Source organism: Felis catus, chromosome B1 (genome assembly GCF_018350175.1).
Source record: "Felis catus isolate Fca126 chromosome B1, F.catus_Fca126_mat1.0, whole genome shotgun sequence".
NCBI classification, from domain to species: domain Eukaryota; kingdom Metazoa; phylum Chordata; class Mammalia; order Carnivora; family Felidae; genus Felis; species Felis catus.
Window position 1 is genome coordinate 101,515,687 of NC_058371.1, and position 11,878 is coordinate 101,527,564.

The 11,878-nt window shown below is 40.7% G+C and overlaps 1 protein-coding gene across 2 annotated transcripts in view; it reads left to right on the forward strand.

Annotated features, from left to right (window-relative positions):
• Positions 1-11,878, forward strand: part of IL21 (interleukin 21) — a 37,598-nt gene that overhangs the window by 2,168 nt on the left and 23,552 nt on the right. The window lies entirely within an intron of this gene.

The window sequence follows — 11,878 nt, forward strand, 5'->3', positions numbered from 1 at the left end:
ATAGGAGTCTCTTGTAATGCTCCAGACCGAGATGATGTAGGCTTGGGCAAGACTGTAGTAGTGGAGGTGAACTACTACTCCACCTACTTTATAGCTTTCCCCTAGATATAAAAAAACAATTTTGATTCTCAGATAACAACCAGCTGATTAAACAACTTTCTAATATTCTAGGAACAAAGTTATGTTATCTTGCATATTTAGAAAATGCTCATAAACTATAAGGTCATTCCCATCCAGTCAGAAAAAAATACCTTTAAACACACAGTGATTGTGAGTTATGCCTCAAATCCAGTTCTAAATTAGAGATTAGACCAAGTGCAGAGTTGTTCTTTCTTTCACATATCTCAAACCTCCCTCTCTTTCCCACCATAGAAGAGTATAAACGTGGTAGACAGCATAATTAATGAGCAGTAGGAGAAAATTACGGAGACCATCATGATATGCCTTGAAAATGGATCCTGAAAATAAACTGTATATTTCTTCTTCATAATTTTCTCTACTTTCAAGAAGAGCAATATCAGGATGGTGAGAATTTCCTTCCAATGCAGCCTCTTCTCCCAAAATGCATAATCAAATTTATTCTCCTTAAGGTCACAAAGTTATCCTGATATGCAAATCTTCTCAATCTATCAGAATTGTTAGGGCTGTGTATGCTTGGTATATAGAAAGAAAAATAAAAATACCAAGCCAATAAAAGTGGATTATAAAGAAATTATATTGATAGATCTATGATGAATAGTATGGCCATTACTTCTCTAAGGATAGTATCTGATATGCCCAAAGACAGATTCATCTCTAGAATATGCACAACCAGGGGTGCCTGGGTGGCTCAGTTGGTTGGGCATCTGACTATGGCTCAGGTCATGATCTCTCAGTTTGTGAGTTCCAGCCCTGCATTGGGCTCTGTGCTGACAGCTCAAAGCCTGGAGCCTGCTTTGGATTCTGTGTCTCATTCTCTGCCCTCCCAGCCCGTAACTTGTGTCCCCTCTCTCTCTCTCTCTTTCTCTCTCTCTCTGTGTCTCTCAAAAATAAATAAATGTAGGGGCGCCTGGGTGGTGCAGTCGGTTGAGCGTCCGTCTTCAGCCAGGTCACGATCTCGCAGTCTGTGAGTTCGAGCCCCGTGTCGGGCTCTGGGCTGATGGCTCAGAGCCTGGAGCCTGTTTCCGATTCTGTGTCTCCCTCTCTCTCTCTGCCCCTCCCCCATTCATGCTCTGTCTCTCTCTGTCCCAAAAATAAATAAACGTTGAAAAAAAAATAAAAAAAAAATAAATAAATGTAAAAAAAGAAAATTTAGAGTATGCACAGCCAGAGTAGTGAAGTGGATAAATCTGATTTAGAAATGGAAGCCTTGATGCAAGTGAGTCCTGAATTGGGAATGAGAGCTTCCCTAGAGACCTGGGTTCTCTAGATTAATCTAATGCTTCTTCCATTCTTTTGAGAGCCATTAGGGGAGTCTTTCCAAGAGCTTTAGATGTATGTCATTAGCTGTCTTCTGGACATTCTTCACATACATTCATCTAGTTTATCTTCCAAGCTAGTGACCTGGAAATCTTCCATCATTTTCTTCCCTTATTCCCCATTTTGGTCAAGGTTCCATTGAAGAAACAGAACCACTGTGGAAATTAAGGACTAAGGAATTCATTGTAGGAATTATATATCATGCAATTATAGGAAATAAAGACAAGAAAGGCTCAGAGAAAAATCACTAATGAGCTGCTGGAATGCAGCTATGAAGGCTGATGTTGAAGTCCATGGAAGGTTGTTGGCTCTTTGTGGCAACTGCCTCTGTGAATCCCAGTGAACCATCTGATGGTGGGCCTGGGGTCACTCTTGGTCAGGAGGGCTGGCAGTCAGGATGGAGAGCTGGACATACGTGGAAAAGAGTGAGGAAAAACTAGAATCCAAGAATAAACTAGAATTCACAAGGAAACATTGGAACTCATGTCTCTCTCACTGCATCTAATCCTGAAGACCAGCAGGAAAAGCTGTTACCATAAGTCTGACAGCTGTTTGTGTGCCCAGCCCAGTACTTGGAGAGGTGGTAGGAAGATATGGACAATAGCTAGACAAGGTATGGGCCAGGTGCTGCTCAGGTGAGTCAGCAGATCAGTGACAATGTGATTGCTGCTGTTTCACTTCCACCTTCCAAACCATGGCCAAATGCCTTGTGTGACCACCCTTGACCCAGAACTGTACAGAGAAGGAAATTCTGGGAAATGTAATTACAACTGGTAAAGTTGACAGAGTACAAAATCAATGTAATCCTTACATATCAATCAATTTTAATTCTTATAGTTTTCTTAAATATGTCCCTTTCTTTCTTTCTCTTCTATCATTGTTGTAGTTCAGATCCCTGGCCTCTCTCTCCTGATCTATCAGCATAGCAGAGATACAAAACATTTGATGAATTTTAGGGTCCTGCTTGTAGGTACTATGATAAGAGCTTCTGCCCATCTAACTCTCTGTGGGCATCCCAGAAATCTCAGGAATACTCTTGTTTGGCTTCATCATCACTGGCCAATATTATTGGCATCACCCTTTTTCCCCTGCTGACATGTTCATACGTACTGTTCATGTGTACTCATTAGTACTCAAGAATGTGTATGGGCCAGAATGGAGAGGGTAAGTAGATACTAATAGCAGCTAGCATTTAATGTGTTAGGTATTTTATCACATAAATTATTTCACAGTAATGTTTCAACCAATACCTCAATTTGATAAAAAAGAAAACTTAAGTTTGTAGCAGCTAAGTGAATCATCCAAAGTTAAACTATTAGCAAGTAGTTGAGCTTGGACTTAGACCCGGGAGTGTTTGTTTCTAAAGCAGATGCTCTTTTGTTCCCAAAGAAGATGCCCAAAGATCCAGGGGTAGGTCTTCTTTTTCAGTTTTCACAACCATCAGGGTGGTTTATCTTTTTGGGTTTGGGATCTTGTTTTCCTGGGTTGGATTCCATTTGTGGTTTTTGTAGAGAAGATGCCCAGCACAAATGTCTCCATGAGCTGGACAAGTACCATAAATGAGTGATGAGGCAGGAGGTTGGGATGGATGAGGGGTGGTGGTGGGGAAACTGGAAAACTTAAACCCTGTCTAAGGGGCATGGAGTGAATCAACTGTAACCAATGATTGCCTGGCTGGAATGTAGACTCTGTTACATAAAAGTTATAATATCTTCTAACTTAAAATGTCCACTCAATATTTTTGCTAAAGATAACATGGCCCTAACAATATTTTTAAGATCCTTTGTAGACTAAAGAGAACACTGATCAGAGTCCTCTAAGGGTTGCTAATTTGCAGCCTTTACTCTAGAGACATTGTGCTTATTTCTCTAGATTTATGTGTGTTATCACTGACTCCTCCAAAAGTTGATCTAAATACTGGAGGAGTGGGGAGAATTACAGGTCAACCTGTGGCTGGTTTAGCTGCTTTGGACTCCAAAGGCCTACAGACCTGTATGATTCTCCTGATGAGAATCAGGCAAAAGCTAAAAAACCAAGGCATCTGGACAGAAACGGACATGAAAGGAGCACACAGTGAGCAACTGTGTGGGTGACTATGAGAGCATGAGTCAGTGGATGACATGTGGGGGTAGGAGTCAATTGTGCATGTGAGGTTGGTATAGAGGACTACAAGCAGAAAGAGAAAAGGGCCAATCGTAGGAAGAAAGGGAGAGAAAAGAGGGAAGAAGGAGAAGCCACTTGCACTTTTACCCAGTGCATCCATGGACATGTTCTATCTGCCAATCTTTCCCCCCCAATATGTGTGGGGACAAGCAGGCGTTAATGCTCACTAGGCTAGAGATGGGCAATTTCATGGCCAGGGAACATATATTTAGGAATTTCTTCTGGCCACTACTTTCACCAGCATCTTTCTTTTCTAACAAGGTATAAATAGTTCCCTATCATCCTTTTGCAAACTGCTTAGAAATGTCATATCTTGGTTTGGGCATCTCAGAATCCCAAATGAATAGATAAATGATGGCTAAGAAAAGATTATGATTATAATTAAAGTACAGGATTCCAAGACATTCCTGTCTTCCTTGTCAAAGATTTAAGGCCTGTGGTGAAGGAACCAGAACCATCAAGTTAATATTGGCAAGCATATTAATATGTGAGTAAATTCACAAAATTGAGTGCACTGATGGCTGGCCCTGCTGCAGCAGTGAAGGGACAATAAGAGTGTGGACACAGCAAGCAAAGTACATCACAGCCTCAGAGAGGGCTTCTGCCTCCAGAGCTCCCCAACATTGTGACCTCATTCTTGACCCATCTTGTTCCTTTAGCAGGCCAGAAGTTGAATGCATATTCTGAAACTTCTTTTTTCCACTTTGTGAGAAAAAATTATACAATTTGAGGTGATGCTCATATGATGGATGTGCAGTTTTCACATCATAAAACGCAGGTGCTAAGTGAGCCTGGCGTGTGCAACACTCCTACGCAGAAACCATCTGTGAGAGAGCCCCAGCGTCAGTTACCTAGGTACATTTCGCATTTTTAGAGGGCAGGAAGGAAGGGCAGAGATGATCTTGGATGTACAGTGTAGTGGGCTAGCCTCATGGATTCCACTTCATGGATGTTCCAAATTCCTGCTGATGTTTTGGAACAGACACCATCATTTTACATAGATTGGTATGTTTCTTCCCAGATTTCTCTCTTTTCTCAAGTTCCATCTCCATCTTTAATGTAAAAGATTTTTTAAAAATCAATGAAGTTTACGTTTTCTCATTAGAAAAATAAGGGGCTTAGTGTTAATCTTCTTGAGTCAGGAATATTTTCAAGGATATGATGAAAACCACGGACCATTCTCTATAAAAATGTATATGCTTACAAACACTCAAACCTTTTCACATTTTTCCCTAGGGCTGTGGTTCTTAACTTGTCTGTCCATTAGAATCACCTAGAGAACTTTAAACACTATAGATGCCTGGGCCCCACCCCAGAAAAATTAAATCAGTATAGCTCAAACGGCCTGTGTGTACACATTGGAATGTTCAAAAATCTCATCAGGTGATTCTAATGTTCAGTCAGTGCCAAGCATTAGATCCCTAGGGCATTAAATGACCACAATAAGAAAAAACATTTGAGTAAAGAAAGTCAAGAAGCAATATGCCTCTAAAATACCTAACTGGAAGGATATATTATGGGAGATGCAAGAGATGAAGAGGAAAGAAAACAAGATGGCAAATGACTTGCTCCTTATTGCTAATTCCAGATTACTCTTGCTTCCTCCATCCTAAAAACAAAACACCTGCATTGAATTGCATGCCATAAGGCCCATACCACTAGTTTCCTTGTTTCTGTGTGTTATCCACCCCTGCTCCCCTCAAAAACATATCCCAGGTCCCTTTCCCTCATTCCTTGAAATTTTAATTCTTAGCTAACTGTCACCTCCTTCAACATTGCTCCTGACAATTCTTGGTGATTTAAATGTTCACATAGATAATGCTTCTGATATTCTGGCCTGTCAGTTCCTTGACCTCATGTCTTTCAAAGATCTTGCCTAAGATCATCAAAGATAATTTCTCTGCCACTCACTTCCATGGTCATATCCTACTAGACCTTGTCATTCACGTTAATCCCTTTATAACCTCAATTCCAAGCATCCCACTTCTGACCACCACCTCCTGTCTTTCCAGCTGATTCTCTTTAGTGCCCCGACCCCAACTATCCTCCATGTCACCACCTGCAACGTATTGACCCTACTAACTTTGGATTGTCCCCTACTCCATCTTCATGTCATCACTTGCCTCCTATCCATCATCATTATTATCCCCTTTCTCACTCCCTGTCTTCATGTAGCAAAAGTACAACCATGGTTAAATCCACCTCTACACCTATTATGTGCTCACATGCACACAGCTGAGCTTGGCTGGAGGGAAACATGCCTCTATGCGAACTGGTCTCACTAAAAATGCATAACCATCAACCGCAAATGGGCCACAGAGCTACCCGATAGTCTCACAAAATTCCCCCAGTCATTCACTCTCTCTCACTCTCATATGATTATTTCATATCTTATCCTCTCTTCCATTTCCTCCTTCCCCATCTGCATTCTCAGCTAATGACCTTGCTGCCATTTTTTTTTCTGAGGAAATAGAGACAATCAGAAGAGAACTTCTTCAGGATGCCTGAGTGGCACAGTCGGTTAAGTGTCCAACTCTTGATCTTGGCTCAGGTCATGATCTTGTAGTTTGTGAGTTTGAGTCCCACATCAGGCTCTGCACTGATGCTGCGGAGCCTGCTTGGGATTCTGTCTCTCCTTCTCTCTGCCCCTCCCCTGCTTGTGCTCTCCCTCTCTCTCTCAAAATAAATTTTTAAAAACTCAAAAATTAAGAAAAAAAGAAGAAGAGGTCTTCTTCATACTCTCACCACTCTGTCTACCTACCCAGCTATACCTGTGTCCATATACTCAGCTTTCTCTCCTGTTACACTGGACAACAGTTTGTGTTCCTAAGGGTAAGCCCTCCACTTGGGCACTAGATCCCACCTTCACTCAATCACTCAAGGACATCACTGCAGCAAGTTTTCCCCCACCTCCATTATCATCAATTTTCTCATTTCTAGTAGATAATTTCCATTAGCATAAAAACAGACTACTATTATTACCATCGTAAAAATAGTTTTGATCGCTCACCCCTCTCTTCCTACAATTTCATTTCCCTGCTCCCCTTTACAGCAAAACTCTTTGAAATAATGATCTCTTCCCACTGACTCTATTTTCTTGCCTCCCATTCTCTTTTTTTCAAAAGAAATTTTATTTTTTTAAGTTTATTTTTTTATGTTGACAGAGTGTGTGTGCACAGAGGAGGGGCAGAGAGAAAGGGAGAGAGAGAATCACAAGCATGTTCTGTGCTGTCAGTGTGGAGCCCAACGTGGGGCTCGATCTAAAGGCAGTGAGATCATGACCTGAGCCAATATCAAGAGTCGGATGCTTAACTGACTAAGTCATCCAGATGCCCCACTTCCCATTCTCTCTTAAACCCAGTTTTTGTCCTTACCAACTCACTGAAATAGTCCTTTTTAAGTTCACCAATGACTTCTCCCACAGCTATATCCAGGTCAGTTTGCAGCCTACAGCTTACTTCATCTATCAGCATTTTGTTGGGTAGATCACTTCCTCTTTCTTCATTTGGCTTCCACTCTGAGTTTTTCTCCTTCATCAGTGGGCATTCTTCTTCAGTTTCCTTTGCTGATTGGTCCTCATCATTCCAAAGTTTAAACTTTGAGGCTTAATTCTCACACCTCCTCTTTTCTTCATCTACACTAACTCCTTTGGTGATCTCAACCAGCTCCTCAGCTTAAACACCACATGCATGCTAATCACTCCAAATTTATATTTCCAAGCCTGAACTCTCTCTCAAACTCCAAAATTTGTACATCTAACTGCTTACTTTACATCTCCACTGGCTATTCCTTCCGCCTGGGATGTTCTTCTGGCAGATATTCACATGGCTTACTTCCTCACTTTTTCATTCCTAAGACTTTCTTTGTGTACACTATGAAAAACAGTACCTCTTACCGCCCCCCACATTCCCTATCTTCCTCTACTGTTTCTCTCTTAAGCAATTATCTGTGCCTGATATACCTTACATTTTGTGCTATTATCTCTGTTCATTATCTGTTTCCACCCATCTGAATATAATCTCCATGAGGGCTGGCATTCTTGGTCTATTTGCCTGGTACCAAATATGTATTCAAATATTTGTTGACTGAATGAATGATCCTAAACTCTAGATTCGGAAAATCAGTGGGAGAAATGCCTACTTGTGTGCTAGATTACTAACAAAGAGAACTTTAAGGGTATTTTATGTTATCTCCCCATTTGCCTCTGAGTGGTGGACACTGAAGTTAGCCTGCTGGGACTCAATGACTAGGTGGAAAACCTGAATGAGAGAGGCTTGTTCTATTCAGCTGCTTCCCTTGGGAAAGATGCTCGAGGTCTGTGCTGGGGATATGCCTTTACAAGTTAGGCCACAGTTCCCAGAATGGATCCTGTAGGACTTGTCTCACATAATGCTCCACAAGGAAGAGGCAAGTATGTAAAGCAGGTCTTGTAGAGATAACTCTCTTCTTTATGCACTCAGCCAATCCATTTCTGCTACTTTTGCGAGAAAATGGTAGGATTTGAGTCGTTAAGGAAAAAAACAAGGAAAGGCACAAGGGGGAAAAGACCAGGGATTGTAGTAGTTCAAAATGAATATAGTGAGCATAAGAAGACTGATCAGAAGAGAAACACTTATCAGGCTGCATGGTTAGAAGAATGACTTATAAAAGCTAGAGTTTGGGGTGGTGTTTTTTTTGTTTACCATTTTTAGAGTTATAGATTTTGGGTACCTGGGGTCACTTATCAGTGATAACCCACAATGGTGGTTACTAACAATTGTGGGTGCAGACAGGTGAGGGTAAATCACATCATTTGGGGCTGGTTTTTAGTTTAGATGACCTTTTATTACAGTAAATATTAAAGATAAACTCGGGGGGCACCTGGGTGGCTCAATTGGTTAAGCGTCCAACTTTGGCTCAGGTCATGATGTCACGGTTGGGGAGTTTGAGCTCCCCTTTCGGGCTCTGTGCTTATAGCTCAGAGCCTGGAGCCTGCTTGGGATTCTGTGTCTCCCTCTCTCTCTCTCTTCCTCCCCCACTCGCACTCTGTCTGTCTCTGTCTCTCTCAAAAATAAAGATTAAAAAAAATAAAGATGAACTTGGAAGGAGATAGGAATCTTAATTAGTTATCTGCATCCTAAAGAGTCCATGGTAAAAAGGAAGGACTCTGCTACTATCTGCTGTGATGAGGAAGGATGAGTTTATTGATGGAGTACACTTATATATGAAACCTTCAAGTGTTTTTCTACACTTGTGCTGGAAATCTCCTCTTGTTCCTCCACACTCCACCTCCTGAGTCATTTCCTAGCCACCTGTCATTATAATGTGCATGCGGTGCAGTTGGGGTGGGGTGGGGACACACAAGGTGTAGGGCCTAGGAACTGTCCCCATTTATCATACCCTGGGCAGCCCAGTCACCACATTTAAGAGAAGATGTGGCAAAGACTTACAAGGTCTAGAGAAAAACAGGGAACAAAATGATGATATTGTTGGAAACTAGGTCCTATGAGGGAATATTAAACTGGTTTGGTTAATAAGTTAGAGGACAGCAGACCACATGGTGTCTTTAAATATGTGGAGGTTTATTTAAGGGTCTGAGCCATTGTGTTGCTATGACAGAATTTGGAGGTATAAACTAAATTAGGAGGTATATGTACCAATTTTGAGAGTATTTTTGCACATCCTAAAGCAAAGATCCAAATGAGAATTCTAACAGGCAGCTTCTATACTTTGGAGGACGTGCAGGTTATAGTAACTAGGATTTTGCCAGCCAGTTGGAACCAGCTATTTGATAGGTGCTTGTCTGCTCTTTCTGAGTGGCTTCTATGGAGCTAAAACACCTAATTGTTATGAAAAAGAGAAGCTAGATTAGGCTTCCTCTTTCCACCGGCTAGTCTAGTCGAGCTAAGCTCCCCTTTTCAAGGCTAGTCTAGCCTAAGACAGTCTTCTATACTGCATAATCCAATGTTTCAGTTTTACCCTAGCAGGGATAAATTCACCCTACCTTTTTATTTTTTATTTGCCTTAGAAGGATTTTGCTAACTGATTTCTAAAAGAACAAATTAGAGGAAGTTCATGAAGAGAACTTAAGATTTTGCTCAATCTTTAACATTCAAATGTTAAAGCTTTCTGTTCTTTGTCTGGATTTTCTTTTTCTGGATTTTGTACTGCTTTTCAAGACATTTCTTGTGAATAAAGCAAGAAAAAGTATATGAATGTGTGTGTGTGTGTGTGTGTGTGTGTGTGTGTGTGTGTGTGTGACTGAATATTAAAACGAAGCTGACTACTAGATAAATGTATAAGCTAGAAATCTTTAAAACTAGTATTTACTGTGTGTGGTAGATTGTACTTGTGGCCCCAGTTTTCATGCCCCCCTCTATCCATATGCTTTGGTGGTATCCCTTCCATGCTGATTCTGAACTTGGCCATGTGACTTGCTTTGGCTAATGAGATAGTAGTAAACTTGACAGAAGCAGAGACTTAAAAAAAAAGACTTATTTCCTTTCTCTTTTGGACCCCTGCCACCATAATCAAAATATGCCTAGGCTGGAGGGATACGGGAGCCATGTAAGGAGAACTTAGTGTCCAGGCCAAGCTCAATATGCTATTGACTACAGACACTTGAGTGAGCCCAGCCAAGATGAGTTAAGTCTATCCCAGATCAGCAGATCTATTAAGTCATCCCACAGACTCATGAGAAATAATAAATGGTGGTTGCTTTTAGCCACTATGTTTTAGGGCTGTTGGTTATACAGTAATGGCTGATACACTGTCCTTCTTTGGTGTTTCAGGAATTCCTCTGCTTGATGGATTATTCTTAAGAATCTCTAGAGGCTGCTTTTGGGAATCAAACACAAATTATTTGATTCAGGCAAAACTGCCTGCTACTTGACTCTCTCCTAGAAAGATAGCAAGTGTCTATAGGGATATTACAGTAGTATTAGATGATAGAGGGCAGTAGCCTTATCAAGGCTTACAAAATGAAAGTCCTTATTTACCTTAGTGACCCAGAAAGTGTTATAATTGCCTGAGTGGAAAATGTGGATAAACAAGTGTTAGTGAGATTACTGATGCTAGAACTCTGTTAGGCAAAAGATGGGATTGGCTGCCCTTCGTTTTCTTGAGATGTGGAATCACACTGTCATCGTCGACATCATCATCACCATCATCATCATCATCATCATCATCATCATCGTAATGGCTAATGATTATTGAATACTTACTCCAGATATTGTACCAAGTGTTCGCATGCTATATCACATTTAATTTTCAGAATAACTCTATGAACTAGGTACTAGGCACTATACCTCCATTTTACAAATGAAACTGAGAGTCAAAGAGATTCTCGAAGATCAAATTGCTCTTAAATCATAGAGCCAGAATTCAAACTCAAGTAGTCTGACTCTGAAGCCCATGCTCTTGTCCCCCCAACTATATAACCAAAATGCATATTTTTTAGGGGAAGAAAAAGGAATCTAGTCTAACTTCCTCATTTGGCGGATGAACAAGTGAGACCAGAGTCTTTGGTATAGAGATTCTTTGTCTAACATAGATTGAAGGAACTCTCCTTACACTTGGTCCAAATCATCAAAAATTGGGCAAAACCCAGTAAGGCTTTACCTAAGACTAGCTTCTACATATAGGTATGACTTTTGTGTACTGCAAAATGGTGCCCAGCTAGGGGCTGAAATCCAGAATGCACTCCTCTCAGCTAGGGCATTGGGCTTCCTCCACTCAGAGGAACAGGGACTTTTGAAAATAATTCTTTTGCACAGAGAGGGAGCTGTTTTTGTTTTTGTTTTTGTTTTTCATTTTCACAAAAGTACTATATATGCTAGGAAATCCCTGCTAAAACATTTGCAAGTTGTGTGCAATGAAAAACAGTTGGATTCTATTTTTTCACACACAGAAAAGAGAGAGGACAAAGTATGACTAGTTGATGTTCAATAAGTACTTTTTGAATGAATGAATTTTTTATGAATGAATTTTGAATGAACAAAGATGCCTTCATTATGCAGACACACAGAGACCAAGGCACATGAGACATGCAAATTTGTCACTGGAGACCTAATCCATGGCACCAAATCATTCTTGAGAAAAGATTGATACAATCTAATTTTCCAGTCTCAAACAAACAAAAAAAGTACACATACTAGTTTCCTGAGCCATCACCTTACTTCTATAAGTGAGGCTTTCATGAAATACAAACTCAAAGAAAGTTTAGAGCCGTATTTATTCCTCGTCTGAATTTATTCCCCAGCAACCTTTCTCTTCTAGA